The sequence below is a fragment of the Centruroides sculpturatus genome, unplaced genomic scaffold, assembly GCF_000671375.1.
Source record: "Centruroides sculpturatus isolate CEXI.00-Female unplaced genomic scaffold, Cexi_2.0 scaffold210, whole genome shotgun sequence".
NCBI lineage: Eukaryota > Metazoa > Arthropoda > Arachnida > Scorpiones > Buthidae > Centruroides > Centruroides sculpturatus.
Genome location: NW_019384341.1, coordinates 354,168 through 379,682, shown reverse-complemented (window position 1 = coordinate 379,682; position 25,515 = coordinate 354,168). Strand labels below are relative to the sequence as shown.

The 25,515-nt window shown below is 30.5% G+C and overlaps 1 long non-coding RNA gene across 2 annotated transcripts in view; it reads right to left on the bottom strand.

Annotated features, from left to right (window-relative positions):
• Positions 1-4,179: 4,179 nt before the first annotated feature.
• LOC111634385 overlaps positions 4,180-25,515 on the bottom strand; it is a 54,000-nt gene continuing 32,664 nt past the window's right edge. For both annotated transcript variants that reach the window (XR_002758196.1, XR_002758199.1), the window contains exons 3-4: positions 7,892-8,016; positions 4,180-4,466 (exon numbers count right to left, since the gene is read on the bottom strand). This is a non-coding gene — a long non-coding RNA (uncharacterized LOC111634385). The remainder of the gene's footprint in view (positions 4,467-7,891; positions 8,017-25,515) is intronic.

Here is a 25,515-nt window from a genome sequence, read left to right as displayed (position 1 = left end):
AGTAGACTTAAATAGACCTATTGGCCGAGGGTTTGGTTCAAAGACCGCACTGTATCCATTACTGTAACGAATTGAAACAACAACGACATGCTACTGTTGCCATAACACAGTAGTCTACATGACTCTGATCCGAGGAATGAGGCAATTAAAACAACCCGCCAGACCACGACTGGCATCATGCCAAAGTGTCTATCAATTGTTCTATCCATGTATTGTGTTTATAACCGAGAATCCATTCCATTGACGATGAGATACGGAAATTTTTTATTTTTTATATTTTCAATGTACTGTAACATCTACAGTGCAAACATCTAATTGAATCGGCGATTGAGTAGATTTTTGCTCTCTAGAGAGCATTCACTTGAGTCAATGGTTAGGTTCACTTAGTTCTCTCCGATCTTTCAATCAATAAAATTCTGCCTCAAAATGGCTGCTTCACTCCAAGCCGTCTGATGATGATTGCAGTTCAGAAATCTCATTCGTTCTGTAATACTTTTAAATTACTATCTTTACAGTAGTAAAAATTGCATTGGCTAGTTTAGAAGATAATTACTATCGAGTCTTTTAAACTATTGAAGATCGTAGAATAATGATGACTGATAATCGATCTAAATTATAAAAATATATTGATTCCTAATGTTTTAATTGGTGTAAAAATAGCATAAGAGTCTTTCTTGACTTTAAATAAATTATAAAAATTAAATGCTTTATTTTTAATCCATTTTTTTAAATTTTTCTCAAGAGAAAATTAATAACAAAATCACTAAAATTCGAAAACTTTATTAACAAGTGAGTCTTGAGAATTTAAAAAAAAATGTGTTAAATATTTAAATTTTTAATGTCTATACAATTAATTCTATCTTTAGAATAATTTATTTTATTCAGTATATTTAAAAGATTTATTTATTTTACTTTTTATTTATTCCCTTTAAATAAATAAAGTTTAGGCAAAAGTAGAATCACAGAGCGTTGAAAAGTAGGCCTGAATGTAATGATTTTCATCATTCTCCACCTTTTTAATTCATCAAAGCACAGTAAATTTCTTTTATATTTCAGACCCAGTTGATTTTCTTCTAAGAACGTTTATCGTTTTAACTTATAATAGGTAAATTAAGTCGATTAAGGTTGAGGTAATTAAGGTTAATGAAGGTTGAGTAGTTCAATTACGATTACAAATTATGTAAAATTCACAAAAATAATAGTTTTGCTTCAATTTAAATAAAATAAACTTTAAGCTCATTTATGATACAGATGTATATAAACGGTTCATAAAATAAACAATAATTGAATACGGATTGTTTTGAAGCATTCATTGCACAGGCATTTATCACTTTTCTGTGCAGATGTCACCGGAGCAGATGTTTCAAATGGAATTCAGCTGACTTGTTTATAAATAGTGTTGATCGATCAAAGGCTATCTTCTATGATTCAAACTATTGAAGTAGAAATAATGTATTTTTGTTTTTGTTTTTTTAATAAGCGAAAATTAAAATTTATATAGACTAGTCCAGAACAATATAAAGCAGATTCGAAGTGAAATGAATTAAAAATAAAGTAATGATTTTGATTAATCAATTCAAAAGTTTAAAATTTCAATTTGAAAAATTGAATAATCGATAAACAAAATTGTATTTTTGAATACTTCTTAAAGTATTTTGCAAAGCTTTGCAAAATACTTTATTCTAATTTAATGACTTTAGAATTTCTATCCTTAAAAAATAAGTTTATTCTGGTGATCCTCCAAAAATAACAAGAGCTAGTTACATTTATAAAGTCTTAAATTTTACTGTCAGTTAATAAATTATAGTTTNTTATAAATTAATTTCACTACGAGTTTCATTTTGGCTATAATTTTCAGTTTCATCAAAGACACGTTAAACTAATTTTATGCCGCTATGCTTTAGGAAAAATGTTGGAAAAATATATAATTTTCTGTAAGGCTAATTATATTTTACAGTCGGTTCTGACATTCTCATTTAAAAACCTTTAGATTTAGATGTAGAAATATTGCGAGCGCTTGTTATTCGAAAGTTTTTAAACGCTAGCGAAGATTTTTAGTAAGAAAGAACAAATTAAAAAATATATTACAGGCAAAAAGATGATACATGTATTCTTAACGACTTTTAATTTCCACCCACTTGTCGGTGTCTGCAGCAGAGAAAGAATGAGAGGGTGAGTGATCATCTTTGCTAATTTTTCTATTTTGGTAACAGTAAACCATTGTGGCGTACAGTACATTCCAGTATTTTAGGTAGTTTACATTATACAGAGCATTTTAATTAAGTCGGCTCGACAAACTCTGATCTCCTCTTTTTCTTTTTTTTTTCTTCTTGTAAGAAAACTAAACGAATAGAGAATTTTTTCTTCACTTTTTGCTTCAACGCAGCACTAAATTAAGACCAAATGAAAAATTACTTTTGGATGGTTTCTAATTATTATTAAGTTATATAGACAAATTCTAGAAGCATTTTCTATTTTTGTCATTTATTTATTTACGTTTTTTTCAAATTAAAATTTATATTTTTAAATCATGTAAATAATATATTGATACAAACTTTTTTAGTTTATTGCTGTAATTTATTATTTATAAAGAAAGAAAACAATCGAACTGTTTACCTTCTCTGCCCACTGTAAACTAAGCATTAGTAATCAATTTGTAAATTTACAAATTGATCGTGCTGACTTTTCATTATTGTCAATTAGCTATTTTAACATGCAATGAACACAATTTGTATCTGTTTTTTCTTCGTTTATCTAAAGTAAACTTTAATCATTTAGTTTATGTTCTACAACACACGAAAAAAACTGAATCAGTTTTTAAATTTGTATTAAGTAAAACTAAATATTTAAATTGCTATAAAAAAGGGTCCTGTGTATAAATTAGTAACTGTCATAGATAACATTAGAAATAAGCAAAATATCATTGATACGCTTTGTTTATTTTAAGTTATTCCTTTATTGTCACGTAAAGTAAGATATATCTTTAAATTGAGTTGTTCAGTTTTATAATTTTAACAAGATAATGAATTTAACTTAATTTATATAAAATTAAATAATAATACAATAATTTTTATAAATTTTTATATAAATTCTTTATCCAATTTAGACCTCAAAGATTAGGTCCTAAATCTATAAAATATAGTCTATGTTGGGTGTACAGTACAGTACTGTACAGTACAGTACATACATTATATATTATAGTAGATATGTGTATATATTATAGTACACTTTATTATTTTACTTAATAATAATTATAGTTAAATTTTATATGTAAACATAGACAGGAGCATGAGGAGTGAATATAGAACCAGCAATATAATACTTTCTATATGTTAATAGACTAATTTATTAGTAGCCTATATAATATTCTATATTTCGGTCAATTTATTTATTTAAAAATATATATACAATATATAGCCTATGTATAAATCTCTAACACAGGTATTATGTCGAAAGACAAGCAAGAGCTTTTCTGATTTTTATAATAAATTTATACTTTGTTATAATAAAAATAAACATATAAGTATTGATGGAATTATGAGTATTGTACATGTGTGTAAAATGTGATAATGATAAAAAGAAAAAAATTATATATATATAAATAATCTATATTTATATCATAATGCAATTACGTTTAAATTTGCTACTATCTACACCTATTTATTACAAAATTTCGAATCTAAATTTAACATTTTTATGCTTTCCAAGAAACGATTTCATTTTGAAAAATGGACGTAGACTCCATCATTTACTGAATCTCTTGATATAAATCTATTATAGGTTTACAACGACTCGACTACTAACTGTACTAGCCTTTAGCATATAAAATACATTTCTGATTTAACAATCTTGTAAATACTTCAGGATAATTTATTGAAGTCAGTAATTCCCATAATGAACTGAATTTCATAATTGCTCCATCTTCCAACAATAACTGTATACTCCCTATAATTAGAACAATCTCCTCTATTCATTTCACGAAGAGCTCGGGGCTACAAAAATACAGAATGTCTATTTTATAATCCATTAATTCTATTTAGTAACATATGTTATTATTGCTGATTCATATACCGCTTCGTACAGTACATACATATATATACAAAAAAAAAAAAAAAATGTTGGAGCAAGAACCATTTAGTGTAAAAATAATTTAACCATTAGTCAAAAAAATTTCTATCTGATAAAAATCTAATTATTTTTTGAAGGGAGAAATATTAAAAAAAGAAAAAAAAATCTTTTCAATGCCCGCGGAAACGGGCCAAACTGTATAATAAACGGCTAAGAGTTTGGGGGACGTCATTTTCTGATATAATAATATATCGGATCACATTGACCGTGTTCGACTTGACTTAAATAAGAACTACTGTTTTATTGAACAGAACAGTAGTTTCTTTGTATGAATGGGCGAGCATGCGTACGGGATTCTGATCATTCCTCCTCCCTAATCTTGTGTTCACTTACGCCATCTGGAAGCAAAAACAGAGAAATTCGATCAAGTATTATCTCGAGATATCCGAGGATTTTGTAGGCTTATTAGTTAAGGTAATTCAATGGATTATGTTTAAATAATTAAGGTTTAAGTACTATTTTTTAAAAAAATGAAGGATATTCTTTAATGTTTTTCCTTGCCCTTCTAATATTTATATTTTTTGAATTTCCTAACGGATTTCATTACTTCACCGAAGAATTTATAAAACGATCTGTTGCTTTATTTCATTCAGTTTACTTTAAAATTTTACTATTTTAGATTTTTTCCCTTATTTGGCTTTAATATCCTAATCTAGATTCATCAATTATTTATAAATATTCACATAAATAATATATTTAAATTTAAAATAAAAAATTAATCGTGACATTTAAGAATATAATTCTGGTTAAGAAATATTACAAATTGATTTTTTTAAAATGAATTTTCTTTTATTTTAAATATTAATTTAATATACTCTTTTTTTTTATTTTTGAACAATTCTGAGTGAATATAAAATAACCCCGAGATGAAATAACCTGTAATCTAACACAATCGATAAGTAAGATTTAATGGAGTAGAAATATTTTTTTCCCTTGCTTTTATAATCCCAAATTATATCTATCAGAAATCATTTATCATTGCCCTGCGTGACCATTTAATCCAAAGCTTTGTCACATGCCAATCAAGATAAATACATTGGCCAATCATCGCTCGGCCTTATAGAGCTCGTTCATCTTTCATTGCCATGGAATATGAGTGCTGCCAAGTTTTTAGCCAATAGAAAGAGATATGTCAGACACTATGGTTAGTAAATGAATAGTATTCGTAGACACGAGATCGGTCCATTGTTTGCAAATTGTTCGAGCAATTTTCTTACCTGTTTACAATAGGCCTGTGTATATATTACAAGTTCAAACAAATAAAGGTTTCTCTCGTATTTCTTAAGCTATTTTAAGCATGTATATTATAAGAATGGAATCTAAAACTGAGCTGCAGTTACGGAAAAGTATTTTTTCCATAACATTATTACATGTTTGAAATATTTAACACAATTTATGCCAAGAATCTTAATGCTCTAGGCTATGTCGATATTATTCAATTTTACTATGAATTACATATATTTTCTTTTTTATTTATAAAATTACATGACCTAAATGTACTCTACCTTTTGTCAAATTACATGTTTATTACCTATATTTATGTAGATTTTATTGAAAAATTTCTGTTTTTCATGTTCTAAAAGCTAGTTCCTTTCAATAATTTAAAATGTTGTTTCAGCTACAGCATATAATAATCTATTATTTAAGTAATAGATAAGATAACACTATTAAAAATGATCATAAATAAGGTAACAACTGTTTAATATTTATTAAACTAAATGATAAACTAGATAAAACTCCATGCTTATCGCATTGACATGTAGAAAACTTTGTTCTNTTATAAATTGATTTAGAATTACTAATGCTCATAATTAATCCTAGATTTTTACAGCTTATATGAAAACTAAACTTCAGCTTAGTTTATGCCACTTTTTATGATTAAAATTATTGTTATTCCTGCGCAAATAGATTGAATTGTTTTAATTTTCATCATATTTAAAAGAATACATTTTTAATTTCATTTTAATTGAAGTTTAAAACAGAAGTATAATCAAATGTTTACAATAATTTCATAGATATAAACGAAGTGAAAGTAATTATTTGAATTACATGTTTTATAGTATAAATGCATACACTATACAGTAATGTATGTGTTGGCATTTTTACGATAGGCATACGATTTGGGTTATAGTTCTTGTATATGTCTATCTATAAGTTTGGATTTGTATATAATGTAAGCCTATAAGGTTTGGTATTATGATGCTTATGTATAACATAATTACAGTTTGTAATTGGAGCTATACAATCATATACGCTTGAAAGAATAGTAGAAAATAGATGAAACGATAAATTTAGTCTGTTTTTTTTCTGTTTAATTATCATTATAGGCATATATATATATATATATATATATATTGTACCTGTACTTTAGTTGTTAAAATCAAAATCATTATAATAACATAATAACTCGGTTAAAATGTATGTTAATAGTCATTTTGATGAGATTGTTTAAAATAATCTATGTCCCTATTTAAAAAAGCAAAGTCTATATCTAAATTTTATTACTATTATATTTACAATAATAACCAGATTACTTTATTAATAATGAACAGTAACACAGCCCTATTCTCGATAACCTAATATATTCTTAATTAATTATAGTAAGTGTAAATTCGAAATTTCATTATAATAACTTAGCTCGTTCATTAAACTGTGATTGGGAACACTTCTAATGAGTAAATTTATTAAATTATGTTTTGGGATCACTAATTTCGACGGGTTTAACTTTAGTTAAGAAGTAAAGTTAGAACACTAACTTTAATCCTTAACTGAAGTCAGGAAAAATAAGTTTCATGCGATGTTTCCGCATACAACTTAGAATATTCTCATAAATTAAGGAACTTTAATTAAATCCTAATTTAAAAGAAATGGACAATTCTTTTGTATAATATTTAATATGCAGACCTTCATTTACACTTAAATAAAATATAAATTATACAATTTTATGTAATTATGAACTTTAATTCTGAAAAAGATTAAATTGTTCTGTTAAGTATAAATTTAATTTTTAAAATATATCAAATTCCAAGAATTGTATTGAATAATTCTGCTATTAAGTTTTAATGACACATTAGATTTTCGATAGATAAAAGTAATTAAAAATAATGCTATTTATTCATAGTAGGCCTAAAGAGCTGATATTTAAGAAACATTAAAGAATGTTTATTCTGATAAGCATCTCTTAATACTTCTAAAATAAATTAACTAAACAACTTGAACTTCAAATCATCTTAAAAATTTTAAATTGAACTTACTATACTATACTGTACTGTACATTATGTTTAATTTACATAATGACTTTATCCGGATATCATGATTCTAAATATAGTTTACAGTAAAATATTAACTATTTAAATAGACTATGATAATTATCTGTAAATTTTAAATACTTTTTCCTGTATATTTTAATAAATTTTGATTAAATGTGTAGAAAATCAGCGATGTTTTTATCACAAAATACACAAAAATAAATTAAAGGAACAGAATTAGATTTATTACATAAATTTTACTAAATAATAAAGTAATTATAGTTTTTAAGTATGAACTATAAATGACAAAATTTATCATTCTACATAGAATTTAAAAGTAAGATAGCCTGACTAGTCATATGACACAAATAGAAGCACAAGATGTATTACTATTTGCATTCATCATATTAATTTATCAAACTAGACTAGATGCCAGTTAGAAGAGAGGATAATAAGAAGATAAAATTAATTTCTATAGAAATAATTTATTTGAAAATTTAAATGGTACTACAAACCATTGTGTGACATCGATCCGCATTAAAAATTTTTAAAGGAATGAGGAATATTTTCTTCTTCTCTTTGGCGCCTCTTCTCCATATCAAGAGATTCAGCTGCAGATTCCCAACAAATTTGCAATTTTCTAGAAAATTTACAAAATTTTTAACTAAAAATATGAAAATAACATAACTAAAACTAGAAATATAATTAAAAGTATGATGTTTAACTAAAAACACTAAAGGAAGAACTACTTAAATCATAATAAGAGTTAAATATGAGATTCTAACGTTATTTTTCTAGTTTCTTAACGAATAAATTATTTATTTTTAAAAAGATCAGAAAGTTTTAATAATTATTAAGTTATAGTTTAAATTAATTCCTAAATTAAGATATATAATAAGTTAATTATCTAACGTTAGATCTGCTATTTGTCATTCTTTGCAAATAAGCAACACATTAACAGTTAAGATTGGATTGTGTATTAAAAAACTTAAATTATATATTTTTTTGGTGTGAAACCAGTTCGAGCAATAAAACATTTAATTAAGCATATCAGCACATCCTTTACTCAATTCGACTAATGAAATGTGCGATGATTAACGCTCGCAGCTCCATTGCTTCTATGGTATCAACACGAAGCCGAGGTGGAGTCTATTAAAAAACTTAATTACGTTTTATTTATCTATTAGATTAGATAGGGATTAATTAGTCAAGTTTATCACGAGATAAAAAGAAATAACCGTAGATTTATTATTGGCTTTTACGATGACAAAAGATGGTGTTAGCAAAGAAGGGGACATTCAGCCAAGCCGATGATGTTTAGTTTTACTCGACTGGCTTTGGTAGCATTGAGACAACGAGCAGATGAAGACGTGCAGAGGAGGAGAAAAGGCGTGATTAAGTTAGGGAACAAACTGGCTGCGTTCTAGTTGATTAGAAATATCAAGGAAGTTGAGAAGAATCATTTGTAACGCCAAGTACTACGTTGGAAAGCCTAACTGGCAGACGCTTGCCAATCAATTTGTTGTTCTTTTTTTACAATTTCAAAGTTTATTGTCTGGAAGCGGTCTGCTGTATTCGTTTTCAAATAATTTAATGACCGTAAAGCATTGGATTATGGATTAAATTAAGAAACACTTCTAAATAGGAACCGGTCTTATCGAATTTTTGTCATAACTAATTTAAATGATCAAATTTATGAACGAGCCAACAAATTCAGAAAGGTTAACATATTCAATAAATTTCGAGACTAAGACCCAAAAATTTAAACTTATATCGAAATTTAATCCCAACTTAACAAGATTTAAAAAAAAAAATTAATTTGAGGGAAAGAAAAAGTTTCTGAATGAAAATTTTACTATGAATTTTCAATGTAGACATGGGCATAATTTTGCCATTAAGTTTACATCTATTATTCAATTAACTATAATTTATTGCTGTTAATCACGGAGGGCTGCTGTTTGTTCATTCATTATAAAAAGCTAATTTAGATAATTTGATTATAAATTGATTTAGAATTACTAATGCTCATAATTAATCCTAGATTTTTACAGCTTATATGAAAACTAAACTTCAGCTTAGTTTATGCCACTTTTTATGATTAAAATTATTGTTATTCCTGCGCAAATAGATTGAATTGTTTTAATTTTCATCATATTTTAAAAGAATACATTTTTAATTTCATTTTAATTGAAGTTTAAAACAGATTTAAAATTTTCCATTTAATCATAATTAAAATTATTTTATTCTGTTTAATTATAGAATGTTTTTGCTTTCGCTTACTGTTTAGCAGTAGAATTTGTTTATTTTAGTATTTAAATTGCTTTAAAGTAATGCTTTTTATTGTTCTTTATCCGATTAATTGAGATTTATAATGATTTTTCCTTTTTTTCACATTTAAAATTAATCTAATTTAATTTTATTTACTATTAAAGATTAAGAGAGAGTTAATTAAAAATAATCCCATAATTTACTTAGTAATTACTTATATTTACAATTAATACTGTAAATTTCAACACATTTTAAGTGTTTTTTTTTTCTCCAGTCTGAAAAATAGAATAGGTTTTTATTCGTTTCTTAAAATCTCTTATTGTTGTCGCCTGACGTCATCCGAACACTCCACTGAAATCAATTAAAGTCTGTTCCAGTGTGACTAGACGGAGGGTAACCAGATTAAGGAGCCAAATCCCCCAATTCAGTCTTCCGTTTCGAAGAGAATCGATAGAATGTGCGGGAAAGAGGGGATGTGTGAAAACGACCGCGATAAGCCCTGCGTTCACTTCCCGTCTCTTGTCTGGTATAGGATCCTTTTTCAAGTCTGTACTATCCATTCTGCTAGCAATGCGGTTAGACCTATCTGATGCAGCTATTGTGTTCTTCCCTGCTGTCCAATACCTGGATTCGCTTCTGAACTTTCTGAAAGGCCATATGGAGAGAGAGTTCAGAAATAATTTATTAGTCTCCGGATGAGTCGAGAGCTGGCGCCTCACGGTGGCCGATATCGTAAACTTAATAGAACATGCGCAGATTACACTTGCGCGGATTAAGATTAGATTAAAAAGATTATCGCCATTCGATTAACCGTGAAGTTTTTGTAAAAATATTGAGTTTGGCCGAGTTTTATTATTGTTTTTTTTTAAAGATTTTATGGTGTTCGAAACTTATTAATGTTAAAATTGTCTTATTTGTGAAAACAAAATAAACATTTTTTTTTTTTTTGCTTAATTTCTACGCTATAAAACTCTGTANACAGGGTGTGTCGATCATCCTCCGCCTCCCCGTCCGTCTGGCCCTCGTTCAATAATAATAAAGAAAGAATTTTTAAATTGGAGCCCCGACCGACGAGAGAGGACACAATATTACCAGATGAGAGAAAACTCGACCTACTTATGAAACGAACACATAAGAAAAAAAAAAGAAAAAATTCCTCCAAAGCTGTAAACTGTAACGGACGTAAAAGTTCGTTACTTGGAAGGTTCAAAAATAGGCGTAACTATTTAAAATGTGTTGAGAATAGTTGGACATAATCCAATTCAGTAATACAATTGTGCTCAAATTTAAATTAGATAAGATTATGCTTTACCCAAACTGAAGCGACGATGATTAAATTGTGGCATGTCGGGCAGAGTAAGCAATGCGTGCATAAATTAATTCCAGGACTAGTGTCGATGTAAAGTAGGCCGCTACGATTTGGTCGAGTCTAATTTATAAACGCTAATCTGTAAGAAATAGCAGATGTCTTTATTAATCTCTAAAGTAGTCAGTGCATAATGAAGTTCTCGTGGTTCTTCCCTTTTTTTTCCTTTTTTTTATGTGGCACGTGCCACCAAAACGCTTAAGTTTTCCGTTACTTGGCGCATGGTGGTCGGCGCAACATTTTCCCCGTTCTAGCAAAGAGAGGGCGAGAACACAGCGTCCAGACAAATCGTCTCTTCGGTCATTTATTTAACTGATCGCCAACCTTTCGCCACCTCGGCGACCTTTCTGCCATTATGTGGCGGGTTACCGTAACACAAAACGCCGTTTGTTTTCTAGTCGTTAACCTCTTCTCTTTACGACTTAAGTGACAAGCAATATGTAACCGCTTCATAAATTAGACTTTGCAGGGGGCTCAGCCGCGAACTCTCTACCCAAACGAATGGCGGACAACGTCTTTTAGACCCCCGCTCGCTTCGAGTCTAGTCGTTCTTCAAACAAAAAACTTCTTCTTCGTGCTAACTGAATATCGGCTCTTCTTTAACACCCCTCGCTCGTTACTAGATTGGAATTTTTGGAGGCGCATCTTGACGTCCCTTTCAGGTACTTCACGTTCGTTTTTGTATCGTTCATGGCTCCATTTTTGAGATAAAATTCGGTTTCAGACTAAGAACAAAAGAGATTCTGAAAATACTTTGTCGGTAATGTTGGGATCGGATTACACTCCGGTTTGAAAATACGTGATGAGTTTGACAATCCAGAAGATATCTTTTTTACCATCTGAATGGTTGCAACTGGAAGCGAAAATTAAACTGCGTTAAAACTATGAAATTTAGATCGGATGGACCATTTTTATCATGGATATTCATCCAATTGGATCGAAAGAAATCGATAATCTTCCTCGTTTGCTTACTTTGTATTCTCTTCTGGTTTCTTTATATTTAACTTTTTCCGATTAAATACAATTCTTTGATTTATTTCACAGATAAATAACATAATTTGCATAATTTAATTCATCAGCTTCAGTTATACCTGTCCAAAATGTTAAGAATTTAAGATGTCTCTCGTTCTGTGTTTAAGGTAAACTCTGGATATTTTGATGGGTAGATTATTTAGGATGATTGATGAGCATTTAGGACCTAATATAATAATAATTACTAAAATAATTAAGAATTAATATATGATATTATTATGAAAAAGGGCCTTTTCATCTTTGGGAGGGGTTATAAAAACCTCATTAAAGTGGGGTATTCTTGAACGTGGTAAATCGTTTTACCTTCAATTTAGATAAAAATTTCCCAAATTTTCTTCTCGTTTCGGTAACATCGTAGAGGCTTACTTTAAAAACAACTAAGTTATAAATTCATTTTTAAATTAATGTCTATGTTAGAAATTTGTTTAATAATTCAAATTTTTTACTTTATATCTGTATTCGGTGTTTAAAGACAAAAGAAAAACAAACTTTTCATCCAATGCAATAAAACTAATGTTAAGAAGGTTAAATAACCTTTTTAAATTTAAATTTCTATAGAAAATCTGCAGGTTGAACTGTTTATCACGTACTGTACAAACCTTAAACAATCTTTGGTCTGAAAGAAATTTAATTCGTAGATTGAAAGTAATTTTAAACTTACGAAATTCATTTTAGAACTTATAGAAACTTTATGTTAAAAGACTTTTATTATATTAAATATTCATTTATATTATTATATTATTTAATTTTCATTTTGCAAGTAGAAACATACAAAATATTACAAAAGAGTTGTCGGAATTCTCTAAAGAAAAGAATCCTTTGGAGAGCATTTATAAAATAGATTTCTTAGTATCCTGTAGATAACATCTGAATAATATAACTTATTTTTAACTTGATATCAAAAGGAATGTAAATTAATAGGCCCTATTAAAGAGAAAACCATGTCGACACTCTAAGCTCACAGTTAAGTCGCAGGCATTATGTGTAGATATAATATAAATTTGATTAAAATCATTTAGCCCCCCTACGTGAGGGTTTATGCGTTGTCACCAAGAGCCAGTTATAAGCATAATGAGATCAGGCATGCGAGGATAATGTCCCAAAAGTGCTATAGCGACTGAAAGCGATCAGCAGACCGTGCAATATAGATTAACTTTCTTGTTAATAGTCTAAGCAAAATTTTAAGCATTAGTTTCAAGGTAGGTCGATCTTAACAATTTACTTAATTAGTACTACCGATTATATCGCACTAATCGTTTATTTATTTATTTATTTATTTATGTGCATTTATTTTTAGTTCTGAATAAAATATTCCCTCTTAAAGATTGCTTATTTTTCATGGTAATTTTTCAATATTTATCATTTGCTACGTACGAAAATACTTATTAAACTGTCGTGTAATTTATTCAGTGATTTAATATCAATCGAATTCTGATAAATCTTTATTAGAAAAAATTAAAATCGGGCTAATTTTTAATGAAGGAAAAAAAAACTCTTCATTTACATTGGGTTAAAAAAATAATTGTGTGCATAAATTAGGAGAATTTGTTTAATTTCTCCCCGGAGCAAATGCATAAATAATCGAACCGAATATCGAACGACGTTGAAAAAAAATTGTTGTATATATACTGTTTATTAGTGTTACAGAAAAATTTTTTAATCGAAAATTGCCCAGCCTATCAGTTGAATGATTAATTATTCGATGCGATTTGAGTTCAATCTAGGAACAACATGATAAAACACGTCATAATTAGGGTAGAAAACTAAGTAATGTCGTTATCATTCTATCGTCGAATTGCCGGTCTATAATTTACTTTCTCTCCTAATCCACTTTGGTTGAAAGACGATCGCCAATTCTGATAAGCGACTAAAATTCATGAGGTGCATAAAATCAACCACTTATTATTCGACCAGGTGTAGAGTTAGACTAGGTTAGGATAGTCTCCAGCGAAAATACAGCCTTGTAAAACTGCATAATGGTAGTTTTATAAGGATATTAAGAAAATTTGTATCTAGAAATTGCAGCTTGATTTTTGCCCCAATCTATAATATGTCCACACCTAACCTAGAATTTTGTGTATAAGAATTATTGGGATAAGGACGAATGGCATAGAAGTTATTAAATTTAAGATTTTTCGTTTAATTCATCTACAAATTTTTATAATATAGGCCTATATTATTTAGATTTCAAAAAAGCTCGATTATTAAAGCTACATTAATTTACGTCGGGTTATCTTGCATAACGCTAAGAGTAAACGCAATTTATTTATTCGATAGGATGTTTCAGGAAACTCTTTATAGATTCTGTTATAATATCCGCCTATACGTTTATAGGAAACTATAATATGAATTAATTTATAACTTATGATGTAGTAAGGTTAGTCTGAAATAAAATTGTAATGTTTCTTCAAACAAGAGCATAAATAAATTTCAAAATGTCAATGCTCGAATCTAAAAATATTCTTCATTCTCGAGAATATATTTAACTTTAGCTTATTACATTTTAATAAAAAAAAAAAAAAAAAAAAAGGAAGAAGAGGGAAGAAAAAGACGGCGCGTGTTTAAATTCGTATATAAAACGACTTTTCAAAATCAAGATGACACAAAAAGTTCATGGAACCCTGAATTCGTGCACGCAACTGAGTGATGTCATTCATTCAGAACTTTCAGATACTCGGTCACGTATTTGTAAAGAATGTTTGAAGCTGCAAAAGTAGCGTGATAAGCATCCGAAAGGACCAAAGCATGTGTTTTTCTGTTTACAATACTGTCGATACATACATATTGTGTGGCATTGAAAATATTTTGCTATTCATCGAACACGAAACATTCGCCACTAGATGGCACACCATACCCTTGCGTTGAGCTAACAGTTACAGGTCCTAATCTTAAATCGATTGTTTTTATTCAAGCCATTTTTTGACATTAGATGCAATATCGAAGATGGAAGTTTAAGTGATAATATCTTTTTTTTTCTAATGATTTTTTTCCTTCCATAGTGCGAGAGATTATTCCTTTGTTTTGGTTTTTGCCCCCGTGGAATTTGAATTTGAAATATCTTCCATTTTATAGCGGGATAAAAAATTTTTAAGTGAGGATTTTTTACCTTTTTTTTCTGTTCGTATGAATTTTTTTTCTATGTTTAAATCGCGCTTTCGTGCCAAAGAAATTAATTATAATTCTATATTTAGCCACTATTATTTAACGTTCTATTATAGTCATGTTATTTATAAATATATACTTTTAAAACGTAGTTGAATTTTTATCTTTATTTACGTATTTTAAGTAATTATTTATATGCTGTAGCAATAAATAATTATATACTATTATATTAATAATTAGTAACAGTAGAATCTTGCTTTCTATAAAACTAGGTTTGTTTACAACCATTAATTACATTAGTTGTATTATTGATTTCATTATTATATTTATTAGAAAAATAACTGACTGACAATGAAATGGATAGTTTTATTGTTATGAGAATACATTCGAGATAAAATTAATCAAATTAATAGATACGCAATGAAAAAAAAATCGAAAAAAATTACCTCATTTTGCGCATTATTTTTTTATATATCTATGTAAAGTGAAACAAAAATTTTTTTGAAAAACGAAATAGGGTCAGAAAGGTCATAGTTTTGCACCCAATGAAACATCGCGCCAGATTTGCTAGCCACACCTGCGTCAAAAGGCTCATACTGTTCTTCCCTCGGGGATACGCCTCTCATCCGGCATCAGCGCAAGCGTCCATCTCGATCCACTTCTGTGACGTCATTCTAGCCCATCCCCAGATGTGCCGGATAGGACGAGGTAGATTTACGAGGTGGAGCCTATGTCGCGTTCATGTGGCAAGTCGGTCGGAACGGCCAGATCATATCTGACCCTCGACTGCTTGACGTGTATATAGGATCTTAAAACGAATAACGGGTTTTATATGATAACCGCTCGTTACTTTTTAGTTATTTTATCGAAACGGTTTTAGGCCTACGTTCAGGGATTTCAAGCGAACCGAGGTAAAATAAAAATGTTTTTGTATATAAAAGTTTAGCTAGGGAATAAGCGGTTGTAGAAGGAAAGAAAGAAAGAAAGAAAAAAAAATATGTCTGCGTATGAAAGTTTATAGGCCTACAGGTATATTTAGTTGTCGTAACATGTTGGAAATAAGAAATTTGCCAACGGTTTATTAGCATTGTAATTTATTAAACGTCATTAATCACTGCGTTTGGTTATCAAAATATATGATTTTAATTATATAATTTACATATTTCTTGCCGCTTCTTGACAAATAGATAATATATTTCTATACTGTAGGCCTTCAGTTTTTTTTTAATTTAACATTTTAAATAAATAAACGCATTTCTAGCATTTTAGCTTAGATAGTTAGGCCTAATATTACAGAAGATGATAGTAAACATGGCTTAAATTTTCAGCACCTTTAACCGAATACAACTGTAGGAATTATGGATTAAATTTAAACACAACTTAGATTTGTAAAATTTTTATTTTTTTTCAGAAATACATAAATATTTTCTCGAGCTTAAAGCTATAATTCGGCGTAGTTTCTACGTTTAGAAGTGGTTTAAGAATGATCGCTGCCATCCCGATCAGTAAACAGAAGGGAATAATAAGCTAGATCTGGTAATTACTTGCGCAGTAATGAACTTCATTTGTTTAATAGAGAAAATTAAATAGAAAAATAATTACTCCAATCACTATTCGATTTGCAAAAAAACAAAAAAAAGGCAATGAAATATAAATAAAATTTAGGAGCATTCGTTTATGTGACGAGCGCCGGGATTCGTTTACGAAGCACAAAACGTCATTCGATTATTGTAATGTGGGTATCGTCCTGTTTACAGTCCACATCTCTAGTTTATGGTGTTTTGGGCATCGGGAAAGGATTTTTGTGCACCAATTAGCGTCAGAAACGGGGTTTACTGGCTCCGTTTGACGGCACATTGCGTTTCTATATTGCCGAAGCGTGGAAAGAGATGAGACCGCTTGTTCCCCAGAGGCTGGGCCGCAGACAAAGCCAAAAGCTCCCGGGCGAAGAGACGATAAGACATCGGTCGGTCGGAGGTCTCATTGATTTCTTCGACGAACAAAAGACATCTTTCTCTGAGCCATTGTTTCCTTATCTCGTCCTAGGCACACAGGCGGACAGCTAGATACACTGTGTTTCAGCCCTAGTCTAAACTCACCTTTTTTATATATATATATCCCTCGCAGTTGCCTAAAAGTTAATACTCTTAACTCGTGCTAGCATCCCTTCTCCGATATTGCCCAGCAGCGTGCCTAAGTTTCCTTATCCGTTTCTTAATATTAATCCATGGGTTGGAAAATGCCGCAAACTTACCTTTAATACCCGGCTTTACTGCTTTTATGAAACGATTATTCTACCAATAATAAAGATAACTTGTCTCGGAACCGAGTCAATATACTCTGACGGTATTATTACTACTAATACTACTATTTCTCTTGATGGAAACGGCAAAAATCGAACGACTACGACTACTTATTGTAAATGGAAACGATAGTTCGGCCCGATATATAAGTATCTTAGATTGTTTTACCTGCTATTAATAACCCTGTCAGGGACACATGTTGGGTTAGAGTAAAAATTTGATGTAATTTTAAGAGTTTAAACCATTCGAACCCTCTTAATTGAAACGTAATACGGTAGATCGTTTCCAGTTCGAAATCTCACCTTAATAGATACGCTCTCGTTTACGTAAACGTGGCGTAACGGACACACGAGTAGAATTTTCGTTCGTTAAACGCTTATAAATAGCAACACACCGAAGAAATATTTGCTCCAAATAATGAATGGGACGTATAGTATGATATACGTCCAGATATTGTGGAACGAATCGCATTTTTATTCGTTTATCAAGCGATGTTGTCCAGCATCGGCGAGATAACAAGTTACACCACTATACATCATTATTCGCGTTTTCTTGGCTACGAAATCTTTCCTTCTCGTATTGGATATACTTAGTGAAGGACGTGAATATAACTCAACGATTAATTGATAACTCTTCACCCTCCGCTATCGAGGTAATTGTCGGGAGCAAGAGAGAGAGAGAGAGAGAGAAAGAGAGAAGGGGGATAGAAAGAAGAGGGAGAACATAAACGATTTAGGACCGGACCGAAGTAATGGTTGCGGCGTAAAGCCAGCAGTTGGGATATAAATAACGTTGGTACCTCGTAAAACGGCCTCCGCCGCAAGTCCCCGGGTAGCTAGCTCGGTAGTGCGGCCACCGCCGAAAGATTTATTTCGTCCTTAACACTTGGCAACGCGTGCCGCGCGACACTCAACGGGTGACCTGCAATGTATTATGAACGTGCCTGCTGCTGTCTGTACGGCAACGGGCTTCCTTGTCGGCTCGCCCGATAATTCGGCTGCCAATCTTTTGCCTGCATATCTTACGACTTTGGCTTCCTTTTATTCCTCTTTTGTTTCCCTTCGCTCTTTCGTTGTTTGGTGGCACTCGTTCGTTGATCGGACTTGGGAATCTGTCACCGCTTGTGCCAACAACGAATCGCGTTTAAGTAATGCGAGAACGAATTTTTTTAACAAGTAAAATTACGAATTTTAGTCGATGTTAAATCGTAATTTGCCAAGACTTATCGGCTTTCATGGCTGAAATACCATAAATTTTTGCGATGTTTGTGTGTTTCTATTCGGGTTTTAACAATTGTATCGACGCATCATTGTTAAAATTCGAGCTGTTACTTAATTAAATTTAATTATTGTTGGAATAGTTAATTTTGTTAATAGTTAATTCGACGGGTTTCTAGTCGAATAGATATTCTTTGAAAAATATAACATGTAAGGTGTATAAATTTAAACTTCTACTACTGATTATATTCAAACAGTATGCTGTATTTTTTTTTATTTTAGTATCGCTGATATTTACAAATGTTGTTTAGTTGTTAATGTTATCTTTTGTGAGGTTTTAATTGATTCACTTTAACTGACACTCGTCTATCTTTTACACGATACGATTACACTGCATGACTTGTCGCAATAACAGCTGTTAGTTGTCATGTGTTCATGCTACCGAAATACATAAACTTACAGTTGGCGACTATCACTAGAAACATTTTGACAGGTAATTGCGCTAGGTCTTTTTCAATTGTTAGGATTTTAGTACCAACTTCCTGTGACTGTTGATACGTTAGTCATGGTTGTCTTAATACTCACTAGCGTGTTTCTGATGTTCACTTACGGCAGTTCTAAATTTGTTCTATACTGAACAACAAATTGTATCAGGCTGTTAAACATCTGATATCTTCATTATTTTCGAGCTTATAGAACTTAATCTTGATCAGATTTGTGGCTTTTCTTGATATATAGTAGCGGTCATGACTTACGTAAAGTGCATCAAAAACAATTTGAGTTATTTGATGAAATAGATTCGATGTAACTTATACTGTACAGTACAACATACTTATGTTCTATTGTAATCAGAATTTTGGGGGATTTGTCACACAAAGTTGTGTGTATTCATTCAACTATGGCAAATCTCTGAAGCGAATTATGTATGATGCGATCGCTACAAAATTGTATTAAGTATAGTTATAATAGGCCTACTTCTGATATGAATGCTAAAACATATGTTTTTTCATATTCTACAAAAAATTTTTCTTTGACCTAATAATAAAATTTGTAATGAGTAAAATGAGTGCTGTTTTAACGGAACATAGACAAAAGTTTGATTATTTTCTAGCATAAATTATGTAGACCTGTATTGAAAACATCCATGTTTTTATTTGAAATGGTATACAATTTACAATTTAGACATAATTCTATTGCTCGTTTGTATTATGTTAAGTTCGACTTAATCAAGTACCACACTAATGAAGCATAAAGTGTAGGTCAAACGATGTTAAGTTTGTTATTTAGAAAGAAAAGGTCAAATAACATTAATAAAACTAAATTTCATAGTTATTTAATAAAACCTTTCGCAATTTCAAGTGGCAGATAATTTACGTAACTCGATGCGATCATTAAACTGCCGTCGGTGCACGAATAGTGTTGGTCTTCGTGTGCAGAAACAGACCACACCCTCGCATACTTAACCACACTAACATGGATATAGGCTATAGGTCTATCCACGTTCACAATTCAAGTGACGTTAGCGTGAACATTCGGTACTTTCTACAGTCCTTCTGCGAGGTACAACCGGGGTGCTAAACAGGGTGTGTCGATCATCCTCCGCCTCCCCGTCCGTCTGGCCCTCGTTCAATAATAATAAAGAAAGAATTTTTAAATTGGAGCCCCGACCGACGAGAGAGGACACAATATTACCAGATGAGAGAAAACTCGACCTACTTATGAAACGAACACATAAGAAAAAAAAAAGAAAAAATTCCTCCAAAGCTGTAAACTGTAACGGACGTAAAAGTTCGTTACTTGGAAGGTTCAAAAATAGGCGTAACTATTTAAAATGTGTTGAGAATAGTTGGACATAATCCAATTCAGTAATACAATTGTGCTCAAATTTAAATTAGATAAGATTATGCTTTACCCAAACTGAAGCGACGATGATTAAATTGTGGCATGTCGGGCAGAGTAAGCAATGCGTGCATAAATTAATTCCAGGACTAGTGTCGATGTAAAGTAGGCCGCTACGATTTGGTCGAGTCTAATTTATAAACGCTAATCTGTAAGAAATAGCAGATGTCTTTATTAATCTCTAAAGTAGTCAGTGCATAATGAAGTTCTCGTGGTTCTTCCCTTTTTTTTCCTTTTTTTTATGTGGCACGTGCCACCAAAACGCTTAAGTTTTCCGTTACTTGGCGCATGGTGGTCGGCGCAACATTTTCCCCGTTCTAGCAAAGAGAGGGCGAGAACACAGCGTCCAGACAAATCGTCTCTTCGGTCATTTATTTAACTGATCGCCAACCTTTCGCCACCTCGGCGACCTTTCTGCCATTATGTGGCGGGTTACCGTAACACAAAACGCCGTTTGTTTTCTAGTCGTTAACCTCTTCTCTTTACGACTTAAGTGACAAGCAATATGTAACCGCTTCATAAATTAGACTTTGCAGGGGGCTCAGCCGCGAACTCTCTACCCAAACGAATGGCGGACAACGTCTTTTAGACCCCCGCTCGCTTCGAGTCTAGTCGTTCTTCAAACAAAAAACTTCTTCTTCGTGCTAACTGAATATCGGCTCTTCTTTAACACCCCTCGCTCGTTACTAGATTGGAATTTTTGGAGGCTCATCTTGACGTCCCTTTCAGGTACTTCACGTTCGTTTTTGTATCGTTCATGGCTCCATTTTTGAGATAAAATTCGGTTTCAGACTAAGAACAAAAGAGATTCTGAAAATACTTTGTCGGTAATGTTGGGATCGGATTACACTCCGGTTTGAAAATACGTGATGAGTTTGACAATCCAGAAGATATCTTTTTTACCATCTGAATGGTTGCAACTGGAAGCGAAAATTAAACTGCGTTAAAACTATGAAATTTAGATCGGATGGACCATTTTTATCATGGATATTCATCCAATTGGATCGAACAAAATCGATAACATTCCTCGTTTGCTTTCTTTGTATTCTCTTCTGGTTTCTTTATATTTAACTTTTTCCGATTAAATACAATTCTTTGATTTATTTCACAGATAAATAACATAATTTGCATAATTTAATTCATCAGCTTCAGTTATACCTGTCCAAAATGTTAAGAATTTAAGATGTCTCTCGTTCTGTGTTTAAGGTAAACTCTGGATATTTTGATGGGTAGATTATTTAGGATGATTGATGAGCATTTAGGACCTAATATAATAATAATTACTAAAATAATTAAGAATTAATATATGATATTATTATGAAAAAGGGCCTTTTCATCTTTGGGAGGGGTTATAAAAACCTCATTAAAGTGGGGTATTCTTGAACGTGGTAAATCGTTTTACCTTCAATTTAGATAAAAATTTCCCAAATTTTCTTCTCGTTTCGGTAACATCGTAGAGGCTTACTTTAAAAACAACTAAGTTATAAATTCATTTTTAAATTAATGTCTATGTTAGAAATTTGTTTAATAATTCAAATTTTTTACTTTATATCTGTATTCGGTGTTTAAAGACAAAAGAAAAACAAACTTTTCATCCAATGCAATAAAACTAATGTTAAGAAGGTTAAATAACNATTTAAAATTAATCTAATTTAATTTTATTTACTATTAAAGATTAAGAGAGAGTTAATTAAAAATAATCCCATAATTTACTTAGTAATTACTTATATTTACAATTAATACTGTAAATTTCAACACATTTTAAGTGTTTTTTTTTCTCCAGTCTGAAAAATAGAATAGGTTTTTATTCGTTTCTTAAAATCTCTTATTGTTGTCGCCTGACGTCATCCGAACACTCCACTGAAATCAATTAAAGTCTGTTCCAGTGTGACTAGACGGAGGGTAACCAGATTAAGGAGCCAAATCCCCCAATTCAGTCTTCCGTTTCGAAGAGAATCGATAGAATGTGCGGGAAAGAGGGGATGTGTGAAAACGACCGCGATAAGCCCTGCGTTCACTTCCCGTCTCTTGTCTGGTATAGGATCCTTTTTCAAGTCTGTACTATCCATTCTGCTAGCAATGCGGTTAGACCTATCTGATGCAGCTATTGTGTTCTTCCCTGCTGTCCAATACCTGGATTCGCTTCTGAACTTTCTGAAAGGCCATATGGAGAGAGAGTTCAGAAATAATTTATTAGTCTCCGGATGAGTCGAGAGCTGGCGCCTCACGGTGGCCGATATCGTAAACTTAATAGAACATGCGCAGATTACACTTGCGCGGATTAAGATTAGATTAAAAAGATTATCGCCATTCGATTAACCGTGAAGTTTTTGTAAAAATATTGAGTTTGGCCGAGTTTTATTATTGTTTTTTTTTTTAAAGATTTTATGGTGTTCGAAACTTATTAATGTTAAAATTGTTTTATTTGTAAAAACAAAATGAACATTTTTTTTGCTTAATTTCTACGCTATAAAACTCTGTATTTAATTTAACTTTATTTAAATTTTACAAAATTTTAAGTGACGTTTTTATTAATGGACATTAATTCCTAAGATGACAAAGTTAATTGAGTAAGATAAAGCGGTTAGAAGACGTTTTATTACATAGAAATACCGGTTTCAATGCTATATATTCTCCACAATCTTTAAAGTAATTCAAGGAAATAGTTTCTTTTGACTTTTGACATCTTGAAATATCCTGTGGATGCTACCCGATCTTTCGTTTCTTCTTTTGAACGGAAATGTCACACAGAGCTAGGTGCTTCATCATTTCCTGCCAACAAATGACATGTTGCAATGCAGAAACGTCAGTAACCCAGTATTTTTGACTTGTTTAGAATTTTCTCAAAGTAAAACATAAATAAAAAAATTTAACCTATTGAACTAAGAAATATACGTTTTCTTATTAGCTAAATGGTCATTTAAGACTATAAAAGCAACTATTCGAAGGTTTATTATTAGAATTTATGTTAAATTTATTGTAATCTTTTGTGATTTTATCTTAAGGCTTATAATTGTGCGTAAAATATGAGGATTAGTAAATATAACCTTTGGCAAATTTAGCCGACTTAAGTTACTTTGTAAACATCTATTTACAATAAGAGACATTTTAAAATAATTGCAGCTCTAAAAGTAGAAGTTTTAAGCGATTTTAAAGAAATATTTCTGCAATAATATGCTATTATATATTCATAACTTTATTTTATTATTAATTTTATACCCAAGAATAATTATTTATAATTTTGGAAGAGGCATATTAATTAAATCATTATTTTTTTATTTTCCTGTAGAATGCATCACAGGTTCNAAATTTTTTAATCTAACAAACAAAATAATTGATGTAAAAACTACATATTTCACTTTGTAGATCTAGATCTATAAGTGAGTTGATTAATCATTTTGTAGCATGCATGATTACTAGAGCATCCATTCATGTAAATTTGTAAGTAACACCATAGACTATTTAAAAAAAAAAAAAAAAAAGAGTTTTAAATCTTAAGAATCGGTATAAAAAAAGAGTTAAACCTAAGTTTATAATTAAATATAATTTTATATCGCCTATCAGGTTGATGCTCACACGATAATGTTTCATTAGGTAATAAAATCATTATTTAAAAGTTGTTAATAAATGGTACCTTATTCAATTTAAGTGAAGCTTAAATATATTGGAACAAATTTAAAAATGCTATCAAGAGGAAACAAAAGTAAATTGTATTAAAAAAAAATAATAATCTTTTATAATTCAACTGTCCATATTGAAAGAATGATGGATGAAAATGGATTTCACATATAATTCTTTGAAGGTAAGCTCATTATAGTTTGCTAATAATTTATGTTATCTTCATCAATTATGATTTTTAAAAGTAGAATTTTTATATTAATAATCTAATCGTTGACGTATAATATTCTGCAGACAAGTTTGGTTTAAATGTAACTACTGTATTTAGTTATGCTGAGTCTTGTGTTGTCATCAAACGCCAAGAAGCAATCTAATATTACAAAATTTTCTTTTGACTCGAAACTTCTGGAAATATTCCAAAAGTAGTTGGCGTCTCTGCTTGGCTGACACTCTTTCCGGATTGTTTTTATTTATTTTCCGGTTCCGGAGAATTTCCGTCAGTCTTCTTTCTTGAATCTTGAATTCGTAGCCTTTCGAGTGTAACGGGGTCCGAACCTAACTAGATTAATGATGCTTCAGTTTCAAGAAGTTGAAAAGAAATTCATTTTATCTCCTTTCTTTCCCTTTAAGATAAGTTTCTTACATCGTTTTTTGTCTTCACCTTCTCTCAAGACCAGTGAAGCTCGTATGTTTTGATGGTAAACCTATGCAAGTAGTCTACTTTTTCGAGTTGTTTCTGGCAACCGTATCAAACTTTTATTCCTTTTTCTTTCTCTTATTCGGAAGAAGAAATGTTTTAGCTTTTAAAGTAAGATATTTTTTTCATAATTTTGAAAGATATACATATAACTTCAAGGGTCGTGCTCTACATCTACCCTGTAGATCCGAATTTGTCAGGGTATCTGACAACAAATTCGGTTCTAGAGAGGTTTGTGTGGTGCATACGATTCACCGATGTTCTTCATCCAGAAAAATAATCGAAAATTTGAACATCTATTGTTATAAAATATTAGATTAGGCCAATATTTTTCCTCGTATCTTAATTAGAATTCAAAGTTCTAAGTTATTTATCAATTGGCATCGGAGGTTTTGCAATATCTTAAATAATTTGATTTCAAGTTAGAAAAGAAATAAAGATTATATGAACTAATATATAAAATTCAAATGTAAAACAGGAGATCTTTCTTTTTATAACTGGAAATTTCGATTCCTTTTTCTTTTTGCACAACCTTTTTTAAATTTTGCAAATTATAATCATTTCCAGTAAATTTGCATCTATATTTGATTCATTCAAATTTTCTTTCGTCTCCGCACGGAATTTTATTTAAAGAAGG